The following is a 13746-nucleotide window of genomic DNA, read 5'->3' as shown; positions in this document are numbered from 1 at the left end:
AGCCATGTTTACTGGCACAACTCTATGGCATTTCAAGGTCCCTGCCAGCAAGCGAGCTTCAGCAGCCTGTGCTTGCAAACCGCACGAACTGCCTGCGTAAAAGAGTCAGAGTTTGCCCTGGCAGGACATCCTAGAAAGCTGGCATTTTTAAATGGCGCAGCTTTTTTCCTGCTACAGCTGAAAACCGAAAAGCATGCGTTCAGCTTTTCGTCAACACCATTTAAGTGTTCGTGGCAGGGTTTTGCAGCTAAAGCTGAGTCAGGAAGCCTCTATTAAATTGCAGCTACCAAGAAAACATGCTCTTCTCTTTCCCAAGCTTTCTCAGGCTTTCAGTGGATTCAGTTGCTCCACGTTGGGCGCCAATCTGTAGTAATATGAGCGGCGGGGCTGCATCCCCAGCACCCTGGCAGCCTGGCTAGCTTATGCTCCGAAATAACAACACACAAACTGTATTCATTTAAACACTGCTTGGCCCTTTAGCTCTAGCCCTTACAGGCTAATTCTCACATCCCGATCAAGCCATCTCTAATAATCTGTGAGCACCGGTCTTACCGGGAAAGGTTCAGCATGTCTAACCTGGCGGCTTGCTTCATTGCGTGCGTCTGCCCGGGAGAGCAGAGCATGGCATCTCTCTGAGGCGTCTACTCCCGAGAGGAGAGCTGTGGAGTCTGAGCTCACTTCCTCTTCCTCCCAGCATTCTGTTCTGTTTACTCCTCCCACCTATCTTCTAATCAATGAGGGCCAAGCAGTTTCTTTTTATTTAACCAATGACCTTCCTCCATCTTCAATGGAACAAATAAAATTGCATTTCCTTTTGTCCTTTGTAGTTATTTAAATCCACAATCAGGTGAAAGATTCAAAGCGGTCTCCTCAGCACCCCAACTCTAGAATGAGTTAGATCATTTTTATGTAGTCAGTAACCCAAATACTAGACTTTGGTGACCACTGTAGTAGACCACTGGTCATTATCAAATGGCCACGATGCTCACTCTCCTGCTCATAACAATTTCAGGTGTGAACTTGATGACGTGCACTCTTCCAGTGTGCGAGTTTTCAAAAAGTTACTGCTATTAAGCACCTGTTCTCTTTTCCCAATGAAGATGATGGAACAGAGAGGGTGGTGGTGTGCAATCCCACTCCCTGCATCATCAGAAACTAAACAATAGAAGTGACAGAGGTGAAGAGGCAGCCTCCCGGACCTCTGTCCGCAACAATGTGAAACCTTCTCCTGAAATCCCACAAGCTTCTGCAAGGACTAAAAAGAGAAAAAAAAAACAATCAGTTTGATTGGATCAGTGAAAATGAGTAAGAAAACAGGACTTTGGGTTTCTATATATGGGAATATGGCTGCCAGATTTATTTGAGTTGTGCAGGGTCCCCAGAACTTGAAAAGGAGCTTGGCAGACTGGAAAGATATGCATGCTGCCCTACCAGCAAAGAAAATATCTCTTGAATTATGCCCAGATTTTTTTTTATTTCTCAATGGACCATGAAGCCTAACTGCATAATAGCAGCTTGCATTTCATAGTTTGATTTGTCTGCTTCAGTGATCCTGAAGCACTGAGCGATGCATCCTGCCCGCCTATTTGCCTTTACACCAGGCTTTTGTTGAGTAGAATAATCATGCACATAGGATTTATATACACACCTATCTGTAGGTATATCATACATGTACTGTGTGTCATATGTGCATTGGTATATTTGTCATTAGGAAACATCATAGGTGACATTCAGTTCAGTTCGAATTTCAGATGACAACAAAGATTACAGATTGGTTTCTCCATTCTACCATAGAAAGAGTATGATCTAAAAACAGCAGGTCTAGTAACTGAGTGATTGTAATACTCTGAAGGACTGTTCAGTATTCTGGCTCTTCAATGCTTAATCTCATATACTTCCATTGTTCTCCTCTAATTATAAGCTACCTGCATATCCAATGATTTTTATTTGCTACTTCTTTTCCTATAGTTGTTAATGGAACGACAAGAAATTTACACCTAATCATAAGACAAGTCGTGTATAACTGCTTCAAGACAGGCCCAGATTGGATCTCTACTCTTCCTCTTCTTCCCCCCACCCCCAGTATATTTACAAGTCTCTGTGCACATATTTGTATTGATATGTGCACGCAGGCATGTGAAAATGCCAGTCAGGTGTCTTCCTTGTTCGCCCTCTAGTTTGTTTTTGTGATAGGGTCACCCTTAAACTCATCGATGCAGCTAGACTGGTCAACCTGCAAGCTCTGGGGATCCTCCTGCCTCTGCCTCCAAGCACCATGGTTTCAGAAGCACATCACCCAACTTTCTCCTAGGTGCTGGAGATCTGCATCCAGGTGCCCATGCTTGCACAGCAAGCGCTCCCGAACTGAGTTTGCTCACCAGTGTCAAAGGCCCCGTTCTCTGCAGATGCAGCTGTGGGATGTGGGGTTACTTTCAACAGAAGAATGTATCAGGGGCAGACAGAAATCCAGAGTGCCTCTTTGTGCACTGAGGTTCTGATGGGAATTTACTCAAAAGCTGTTTCAGGAGGCTGGAATTGAAACTAATCAAAATAAATCATAAAAGGTAACATGAATGCATGTAAAAAAAATAAAAGCAATCCTACTGCAAGCATGAAATAACTGCAGCATTCTGCTTGGGATTTAGGAAAAGAAATCATGGTTCCAAGGACTTTGACTGTTTTCACATCCTGTTCTCCAAAACAGAAAGGACATACTGCATTTGCTTCAAGCCAGCGGGTGTGGACAAAGGAGACAGTCTGCAGGACAGTGGAACAGAGATGAACCTGGAAAAAACTTCTCACCCCTAGTCTCCCGTTAGCCCAGAAGGTCTGTGTCCATAACAGCAAGCCTTGCCTGGGGTGATAACTGCTTAGCAAATTCACCACACAAAAATAGTGGGGGGATTGTGCACAATCTTCCTAGCAGTTTGTCATATTGAAAATAGTGCATAATTGATTCTGCAGCAGCGCCAAGGGAATACAAAGCCATAACCAGGGCTTCTGTAGTGTTTATATCTACAGTGGTGGATGTCTAATTGCATAATTTATCATTATGAAATAAACTGCTGTGATCACAGGTATGCATGGTAATCAGCTGCAGGGTGGTACCGGCTTTTGTGAAAATTGGTGTTGACATTTTTGATCCAGTGCAGAAGCCAGACATAGAAAACTCTCAATTTTGATTCCGTGCAACTGAATTCTGATGGTCATGCTAAGTGCCCAGAGACCTGAGCAGTGCCATATTTTGAGTGTGTGTGTGTGTGTATGTGTGTGTGTGTTTGTGTGTATGTCTGTGCATGTATGCATAAGCCAGAGACCAACCCTGGGTGCCATTCCTTAAGAGCCACCCACCTCCGTTTTCTGAGAAACTGGGAACTGGCACTTGCTGGCTCATCTGGGCTGGCTGGCATATGAGCTGCAGGGACTCTCATCTGTGTCCACATCCCCAGTATGGGGACTAGTAAGGAGTGTCGCCACACTTCGCTTTTGATATAGGTGTTGGGGATTGAACTCTGCTCCTCATGCTAGCAGAGCAGGCTCTTTATGCAGTGAGCCATCTCCCCTGTCCCTGCACGTCCTCTGGTCTCTAGGAAACCTCTTTTTCTGTCACTAGCTCAGTCTCTGTGTGGTTCATAGCAGAAGATACGAGTGCTGCCTTCAGCCTGACCACCAGCTGCTCTAGGTCTGCAGCATTTCCATTACCCCAGAGGACCTAAACTGTTCTATTTCCTTAAGGTCAGCCTCTACTCTCTGGGTCTCTAGCTCAGCTATATCAACCACTCATTAGTGGACCCAGGACTCACTGTTCCTCCTCTTTTATTGTCTTTTGTTCGTATCTGCAAATCCTTAGATTTTGGGTAGGTGCTCATAGGTGTATTTGGTTATCTGTACACATAAGCCACTTTGACATCAGACACATTTACAGACACCGTATAAAACAAACATCAGAGGACTCTCAATGATGGGGAGAAGGTGACAGCTTAGGGATGGAAAGGGTTTATTTAACTTACACTCCCAGTCCACAGCTCATTATTGAGGGAAGGGAGGGCAAGAATATCTGGAAGAAATATAAGGGGAAAAAACGTTTGGTATTCCAGCTAGCATCACTCCTAATCAGGGAACTCAATCGCAGCTGAGGGAGTATTGCAGAAAGCATGGATGAAGGAATCCCACTTAGTGGGTGGCTTGCTCACAGCCTTGTGGTGCCAGCACAGTGGGCTGGGCCCTTCTACATTCATGAAGAGTCATGACAATCCTCCTAAGGACCAGCCCGATCTGGCCAGCCCTCAGATGATTCTGAGCTGTGTGAGCTGATGGTTAGAGCTGACCAGGACAGGAACTGTGCCCGAGTACTGCTGCAGCAGTGGGCGCCCTGTGGTTTCTTGTTCATCATGTCTCCTAGGCTGACTGGAAACGGCAGCACACCGGCAAGGTTTGTGGACACTTTAGGGATTTGAATAGGAAATGTCTCTAATAGTGTCACGTGTTAAGGCAGGCCCACAAGTGGCAGTACTCTTTTGTGAACTTCTTGGTTTTCGGCTGCAACAAAATATCACATTAAAAAAATCTGTGGCTTCATCCAGATCCCCCACTAACCAAGAGTATTTTGAGTGGTTTCTGGCTTTTTCTGATACAATCAAGAAATTCTTGTTATTGAGGGAAGGGAAGGGAAGAAATTCTGGAAGAAATAAATGTAAGGGAGGAAAGGATGTTTGGTATTCGAGCTAGCATCACCCCTAATTAGGGAACTCAATTGCAGCCGAGGGAGTATTGCAGAAATACTGTCTTATCAGGGAGCACCCTCCTCCCTCAACCCCATACAGCCAAGGGAAGAACTAGCAACTTCATCCTCATACACAGTTATCAGTTTCATTCCCTGTCAAACTGCAGGGAAGCCCAGACTTCCACCCAAACCTGGGAGTTCAGAAGCACACTCCCCAAGTGACTCAAATGGGGAGAATTGAGACTTGTATTCTATGAACCAGCTCCCCCACTTTGACTTCATCGGGAAACATCAGAAATCATAAAAGAGTTCTTTGGCTCCTCAAGCCAGGGTGTCTCAGAAAAGGCTTAGGGAAGAAGAGTTCCATCAGTAAGGAGAGTCTCACCACAGCTGTGGATTAGGAATAAGTAGAAAACCTTGTTTTTCTTTCCTACCAACTTTAAGACAGCATCTCTTCACAATGTTCCCTTCTTGATTGTATCAGAAAAGCCAGCAAAAAACCAGCAGGCTTAAATAAAATCTGAATGCTCATAATAAATTTAAATTCTAATTGAAAATTTCCCATCAGGACCAGAAACAGGGACAACCCAACCTTTAGTGAAAGAGAAAAATGAAAGGTGCCAACATTCAGATAACAAGGCCACACTGGAATTATTTGATAAGAGCTTAGCAATAGCATAAAAATATTTTCTTAAACCACAAAGAACACATTTGAAATAAATGAAAAGATAGTCATCTTTCTTTTGAATATTTATTTTAGTTTCAAAATTTAAGTGTATGCATGTGTCTGTGTATAGGTATGTGTATGTGGTCAGGTACCTACAGTGGCCAGAAGAGGACATCAGGTCCCCTGGAACTGAAGTTACAGGTGAGCTGCCTAACACAGGCTCTGGCAACTGAACCAGGGATTTCTTCAAGAACAGTGCATGCCCTTCAACACTGACCCATCTCCCCAGCTTGAAACAAATACTTTAATAAAGAAATAAGTATTTTAATGATCCAGAATGACAATGTAGAATTTTGTATTCAAAGAGCAGAGGAAAAGATACGGGAATGTTTCAGAGAAAGAAGGGAGAAAGAATAGAAAGACTGGAAGAAAGAACGGGAACGACACAATCTGAATGAGAGACAGAAGCAGAATGGAAACCACAACAATGAAGAGTACATGTAGCTTTATGGATGCTTCCCAAGAATAGTGACCAACCATAGTCAGTCATGCTTTTGGTTTTGAATGAGAGAGTTTATTAAATATGTAGCAAGCCAAATAAAGGACCTGCAACTAGTAATAGATAGAGAGAAATAGCTGAGAGCAAAACACCATTAAATTGGGTGCTTACAGAGCCAGCCAAAGCAGCATTATCATATTGGATGCCTCTCACCTCCAGGATAAGCACTGCTAAGTTAACCCTTCAGATTCTGGCCAAAAGTTGTCTTTCAGTGGATGAGTGCCTGCCTACTCTTCCCAGCTGCTGGCTTTTGCTTCTTCTCTCTATTTTTTAAACTAGGGGATAAACAATGGTAACCTATATCAGAAATGGTTTACCTTATAGCCATTCTCAAGGATGCAATGTTTTTTTTAACAACCTTAGCTGTTTGATGCTCTCCTTTCTCCCCTTTCACAGAAGCAGGGACCAACCTGACCCAGGAAACAGTCTCAGAGGACCCATGATAAATACACTAAGTCTAAGAGAGCTCCCTGCCCCCATCTTAGGCTCAGAGTCCATCTTCACCAAGCACAAACAACCCATGGCAATTTACTAATAAAATTTACATCACAATAACAAATGTTCTAACGTTCATGACATAATTAGACTCTCAGCACAAACAAATGAAAATTGGAACAATTCATCTATTTCTCTGACCACAATGGAATAAAACTGTAAGTCAGCAACAAAAAGACAGCAGTCACATCTTTCAATACACTGTGCGTGCTAGCCAGTGCATCTGTGACAAATACACCAGTCTAGGAGGAAAGCTAAAGCCATCTCTTTAACCAGTGCACCGAATGAGGGGTACGGTTAATTTTCTAATTACGTAAGAAAAGAGGGATGCTGTTAGCATGGCAGTACAGACCTGAAATCTCAGGTACTCAGGAGGCCGAGCTAGGAGCATTGTAACCTTGATGTCAGACTTGGCAGCCTGGCAGATGTGTACCTGAATTAAAATTAGAGTGGACTGAGGCTCAGTGGTTAGAGTTTCTCTTGAGTGCATATGACCCTGGATTCAGTTCCCATCACGCCCCTCGGCAAAGACAAAGCTTTTCCACTGACTGTCTCAGCCTAGTTCAGAAATCTAGAGGAAAACAAAAAGAATAAAATGAAGTCAAAGCAATCCAGGTCTTCATAAGGTATGACACGGAAAGATTGATGGTAGCATGGGATGCATAGAAATTCCAATCACATATCTATATAAACACTTGCATACACATGTGCATGTCTGCCATTGGATTATATTAGCAAACCTCTAATAATTGCCAAGCATTCAAAGAAGAAAAACTTACAAATAACAAGAATGTTGCAGGGGCACCATAACATTTGACATGGAATAAGAAGGGACATTGCCAACTACTCTCTAGATATAAATCTGAGAGTTCCCATGAGATAGGCAAACACTCCAAGCTAGGACAACACATGTCGAACAGCCCCTATCCCACCACTGTTAAGGAAACTGAATCCATAGCTTTAAAAATTCCCACAAAGGAATATCAAAGCCCAGATGGTTTTGGTAAAAAGAAAAATGTGAAGTGTTACAAAGAACTACCTCCAGTTCTATATAATCTCTTCATATTAAAGAACTTGGAAAGGGATATTTTATAATTTCTTGTGAGCATATCCCTTTGATAGCTAATCAAAGATAGTCCAAAGAAAGAAAGCTGTAAACCAGCAATTATTCACAGATACACCTGTAAAAATTAGTAACATAGAATCAGCGAAGAACTCAGAAATTTATAAAAAGAATTGCACATCCTCACCGATAGATGTATTTCTTGGATGAAAGATTTGTTGATGTAATATACTAGAAAAACTTCAGGAATGTTGGACAGAGACTTCCAAAAGAGCATCCACAAAAACAGGGCTGGAGAGATGAATCAGGGTGTACAGTACTTGCTGTGATAACACACATTGGAAAATCCATCAAGAATGTTGGACAGAGACATCCAAAAGAGCATCCACAAAAATAGGGCTGGAGACATGACTCAGTGTGTACAGTACTTGCCATGAAAGTCTGAGGATCCAAGTTCAAATCCCCAGACCTACAAAAGTCTGCATAAGGTGGTGCACATCTGGAATCACTCAGAGAGAGACGGAGGCAGAGACAGGAGAACTTCTAGACAACTAAGAGCAGCTAGAGTTCCGTCAGCAGTGGAGAAAACAGAGTCCGTCTCAAACTAGGTAGAGAGTGAGGACTGACCCCCAAGTTTGTCCTCTGGACTCTACACATGTTCTGTGTCACACACTTGGCTGTATCCATTTACACAGAGGCATATGCACACATGCACTTTTGTATATATGCACACTTGTATATATATATACATTTATATTATATATTTATATATAATTTATATGTATTTATATATATATATAAAGGTGAAAAGCAGAGATTCTCTGCTGAAACAAGAAAAAAACACCAGGATCACGTGATCTGTAGTGACTGATAGAAGATTGAACACTTCCTTTCTACACTTAGAACCGAGGCACAGATGCATTCCCTCATCACTCCATCAACCCATTTCTGCAAACCCTTCAGGATGATAGGCAAAGGCAGGAAATAAAGGCACAGGGATCAGAAAACAGGAAATAATACCATATCCAAAATCAGTCCTAGAAAATTTAAGGCTATAAGATATAAGATAAATACAGAAAATCCAATTCATTACCTATATCCTAGGAATGAGAAAGTAGACACAAAACTTGAAAATGTAACAATTTATAGTAATTCATTACAAATGAGACACATGTTCGTCTAATGAAACATACATAATTTGGATGCTGAAATCTAGATTGCCATTGAGAGAAATTAAAGCATAAATTGCTCATGCATTAAAGGACTCTATATAGTAACAAAACACATTTTCCTCCCAATTATTGTGTGGGCTGGATGTAATTACTGCCAAATTTTCAGAAAGATTTTCTATAGAGTAGGCAAGTTTCTTTTTTCATGTACTGTATGTGGAAATGTAAAGGAAATAGAAGTAATATATTTGAAAATAAATATGGGGCAATAAAAATATCTGTTTATTTGATTTAAAGACTAAATATTTGTCCTCAGCAATCAAGTCTGCATAGAGTCAGGGAAGGTGCTGACTTACAGATCAATGATGAGGGAAAAAAGAACACAGGAAGATAAAATAATATCTGGGACACTACAAAACCATCTAGCAGAGGTACAGAGACATCTTAGCAAAGGAAGGCGGAACAATTGGGCTCATGTAGACAAAGAAAGACAGAGAGAAGAAACAGAAAAGGACAAAGAGAAAGAAATAATGAGACAAAGAAACAGAGAAAGAAAAAGAGATAGTGAAAAAAACGTAATTTCATGATTTAAAAAGGTAATTCAAAATAGACCATACCTTAGCCAGGAACCTACTACTGTAGTCTTACTAAATGGCCATGAGGTCACGCTGTCTTCTACATAATTGTGATTATGCCCATACATTAGTTTTGCCTTTAATTGTAATCAGAGAAGCTTCCCTCTGCAGTGTTCACCAGTTAATGATACAAAACTCATAACTGGCCAAAGTGCTGAGAATAAGTGAATACTGAGAGATCAGTTCTAAATGAGGTTTCTTTATCAACTCATTCCCAAAGGCTCAGGGAACAACATGGAAGAAGGGGAAGAAAGAATGCAAGGGTCGCAGAATGGGGAGGGCTGCTGTGAGCTTTCTTCTTCTGGACATGGTGTGGATGTGGTGCTCATGAGCTCACTGAAGCTGTGCTTGTCTACAGAAGACAGTCAACAGCATCAGTCAACATCAATTAGCATCAGCTGGATCCTGTAGACTGCATGACGAAAAAGGAGGGTGTGTGAAAGGGATGCAAAATTGCAGAATGTGTTGGGGGTGCCTGGAAAGAGTGTGAGTGTGTGTGTGTGTGTGTGTGTGTGTGTGTTGGGGGAGTGGAGACACATGTGATCAAGATATATTATTTATAGGTATAAAACTGTCAAGGAATAAAGAAAAGACATTCTATTTAAGGTGTGCCATGCCATGGGAGAGGGGAGATCTATTAAGAATGGGAAATATAATACAGTGTTATAAAGGAAGAAGAGGAGCATGGGACAGGAAAGAGAAAGGAGATGGAAAAAGCCACATGAAAAACCATCACGGTAGACGCTTTCTAAAATATATACATACACATGTATAAAAAGAGTTTAAATGGAGTTACCCTATAGTGGAGTGATAATAAATCCTCCAAGTAGACACCATATTCTATCATTAAAAGTCCCAGTAACAGCAGTGGTCTATATCTTTTTGAGTTGTTGGTCAATGGGGTCCCTTAGACACTCTAAACAGTACAGACTATTATTGCCAGTGTGCTTGGTTAACCCCCAGAACCTGATTGTAAGAGTCTATTGCTAAAGATACCACATGACATAGAGAAATCTAATCTGTTGTCCACTGGAAGTTTCAGCCCTGCTGGCCAATTTTTATGGTACTGGCTAGTATTATGCACACTGCTGGAAGGGAAAAGTAATCTTTAGTCTCACAGAACTATGAACACTGCTAGTGACAATGACAGCCTCTCTGGTAAGATTCTCACCAGTGAAATAAAGGAGTGGATGTTGCTGGAGTAACCAACCACTGTCTGATCCTACTTATAGTCTGCTCATGAGCTTGAACCCAGCTGTGACACTATCAAAAAGTCCGAGATCCCATGGTTAGACGGGGGAGACCCTACTGTTATTCTGCTGCATGGACATAGGACTAAAATTACTCCTAATAGCTCACTGAAATGTCATATTGTTTATAGCAAGACCCTTTAGGGAAGCTTCTTGTTGAAGTAGATGGTAGTTAACAGAGACCCACAACTCATCAATCTGCAGGGAACAAGAGACTTTGAAGCGCTTCACCTTGCTTTTGAGACCTCTCACTATTCAGCAAGATCACAATACTAGACTGACTAGCTGGAGAACCCGCGGATTTCCACTTGTCTCCCCCTTCTCAGCTCCCCAGCACTGAGATTACAAGCCTGTACCTCACAGTCTTATCTCTGTGGGTTGGGTATACTGAAATCTGGTCCTTGTGCTTGTGTGATGATGAAGTTACCTCCTTGTGTCCATCCCAATAACCCAGTTTTCTGCACAGCAAGAATCATTCTTTGAAATTACTTTGCTTGTTTATCTTTTTAAAAAATCCATCATCTCTATACCCTTCAGAAAAGAAGCATCGTTCAATTTCCCCACAATTATATTTGCATTGCCAGTAATTTTCCAAAGCTAGGAAAAAGTACAAGATGAAGAGATGTATGAGAAGACAGAAAGGAGACAGAGGTACAAACAGGCAGCTTGCAAGGGAGTTAATCCGGCTTAACCAGTTGCCTTAGCAAACACGAGGGTCTGTTTGCACTTAACCCTTCTGGCTGCTTGCTCAAGAGAGATGCATAAAGGAGCAAGAAAGTGAGATCAGTTTCTGTCATCACAGAGCTGAAGATGCAGGGAGGAAAGTCACTATCAATCTATGTGTCCACTAAAGTCACAATGTGGCCACGAATAATAGGGCTGCAACTAGGATTCTTCAAAGAACGAGGCTGCAATCTGCTAGGAGAGGCTACAGCAAGACTTGACCTTCTCAGAGGAGGCTTTCTGGAGAAAGTGGCATTCCTCTCAGAACTTGAAGGCAGGTACAGGAGTGTGCCTAAGGAAGAGAAAGAATAGCACCATAGAAGGAGGAGCAGCATCTGGGCAGGGAAAAGCCCCAGCTCTAGCTCTGGCATTCATGAAGCAGGCTGTCTCCCTGCAGCCTCAGGAACAGCCAGTCGTCCATCCTGGTCACAGCAGGGAGCTGGCTGGCACCAGCACTCATCACCATCCTCCATGCTGGGGATCTGTATCCCTCATGGAGTCAACACTGAATGACTCATGACATTTTATCTGTCTACAGAAGACTTTTAATGTGTGTGTGTTTTATGACATTAATATTTGTACGTCAGCCAGAGGACAGTCTTTAACACCAGCCTTGTCCCTTCGTTCTTTGAATAAAGTGTGGGAAGTCAGCATTTTGGCTCTGTTTTCTTTGCTTCTGTCAGAACTTTTCCACTGTCTGAGAAAGCATTTCCTGTGTGCTTTATTTCAATTCCATCGGCGAGTCCTTTAACTCTTGCTGAGTGGTCATGGAAAGTCTGCAGACATGAGTATGGGATGTTAGCCTTCAGAAAGTAGAGAGTCGAAGCTCAACACTCTTCTCTTTCACACTGACAAGCGTCCCTCTCTCTGCTCCCCAAACACAATGCTGGTCCAACCTTGATGCATTGAGTCTCTTTTTCTCCATGCTTGGAATAGCTTCTCCTTCTGCAGACCTGTCTTAAAAAATCTACTTAAATTTCATCTGCTTTGGGAAATCATACACCTCTTAGGATTATTTTGATTGCAAATGACAGAAACCCTCATTGTAAGTAGCTTATATTTAAAGAGGAATTTCATGGCCTTATATGGCCGATTAGTCCCGGGAGAACTTGGCTTTGAGAGCAATTGTGTTAAGGACACACCAATGTCAGTAGGAGTCAGGTAGGAGTTTGTTTTGTTGTTGTTGTTTTTTCTTTATATTTGGTTTCCTCTTCTGCACAAATTCTTTCCCTATAAACTTCTGGGCTCATATCATCTAGAGACAGATGTACAACTTCTCGTCAATCTCAAGTGGGTTTTACACATTCCCATTGGCTTGCTTTACATCTTGTAACCAGCATGGAACTCGATTCTTTCCTCAGAGAATAAATGGCTCTGATATGGGAGACCATGGTCCCATGATGATTCTGCTGCGTGGTGCTTATTGAATATTTCTTCATATCAGATATTCTTGTTTTTTCTGTTTATTTATTTTTGCTGTAGAGATATAATTTCACACTATAGCCTAGGAAGCCCTCCAACTTCACACCCAAATTCACAGCAATCCTTCTGCCTCCCCCTCTTGAGTGTTTAGATCCCAAGTGTGAACCACCATATTGGACTCTGGTTCTGGATTTGTTCAGCCCTAGATAACCTTGGAATACAGTGCCTTAATTCAGGCTAGAAATTCTCTCTGACAGATGAAACAGAACTGGGAACAAGAGTGTGATGCCAGGGATGCCAGGCTGTGGCAGGCCTCTATACAAAGATGTCAGTCCGTAAGGATGTATTCGGAGGTGCTTTTCTTTTCTCCACGAATCACATGGGGGCACAGGAAATTATAGCTGAAGGAAGCTTGCTCTGGCCCATAGCCAAGAAACGGGGTAGCAGTTTGTCACACAAAATTATGAGGAAAATAACATCACTAACACATTTATTATGTGTGGCTGGCTTTGTGAAGCGTTCACTGTGTACACAGGGATCAAGTCGTGACTTTTCACTTCAGGAAGGCACAGTGGAGTCTGTAGTGGTTCTCTACGTCTGAATGCTACAACCCTTTAATAGAGTTCCTTCTGTTGTGGGGATCCTCAACTATAAAATCATATCATTGTGGCTTCATACCTCTAATTTTGCTACTGTTAGCCATAGTAACGTGACCCACCCAAAAGGGTTAAGACCCACAGGTTGAGAACCACTGCTCTAGACCATTGAGAGATGATCATAAGAACTTAGGTTTGAAATGTGACTCTAAACCTATGTCTGGATTAGTCAGGTAGATGGGTTAAGGATGCTCCAGAAAGAACACATGGGCTAGGCAAATGTTCTAAGAAAGAAGGATCAAGGAAACATGACCTATTTGAGAACATCATAGAACACAGTAGAGAATGTTAAGAAACAGAATTGCCAATGGAAAAATGCCTATGAGTGTGTGTTCAGACAGGGCTCATTTGAGGGAGAGGGCTCAGTCTTAAATGGGAGTGGCG

This window comes from Microtus oregoni, unplaced genomic scaffold (genome assembly GCF_018167655.1).
Source record: "Microtus oregoni isolate MIOR12 unplaced genomic scaffold, Mior012 000015F_ref0000493, whole genome shotgun sequence".
Lineage (NCBI taxonomy): Eukaryota > Metazoa > Chordata > Mammalia > Rodentia > Cricetidae > Microtus > Microtus oregoni.
The sequence above is the reverse complement of the archived record's forward strand: the minus strand, read 5'-3'. Positions refer to the sequence as shown.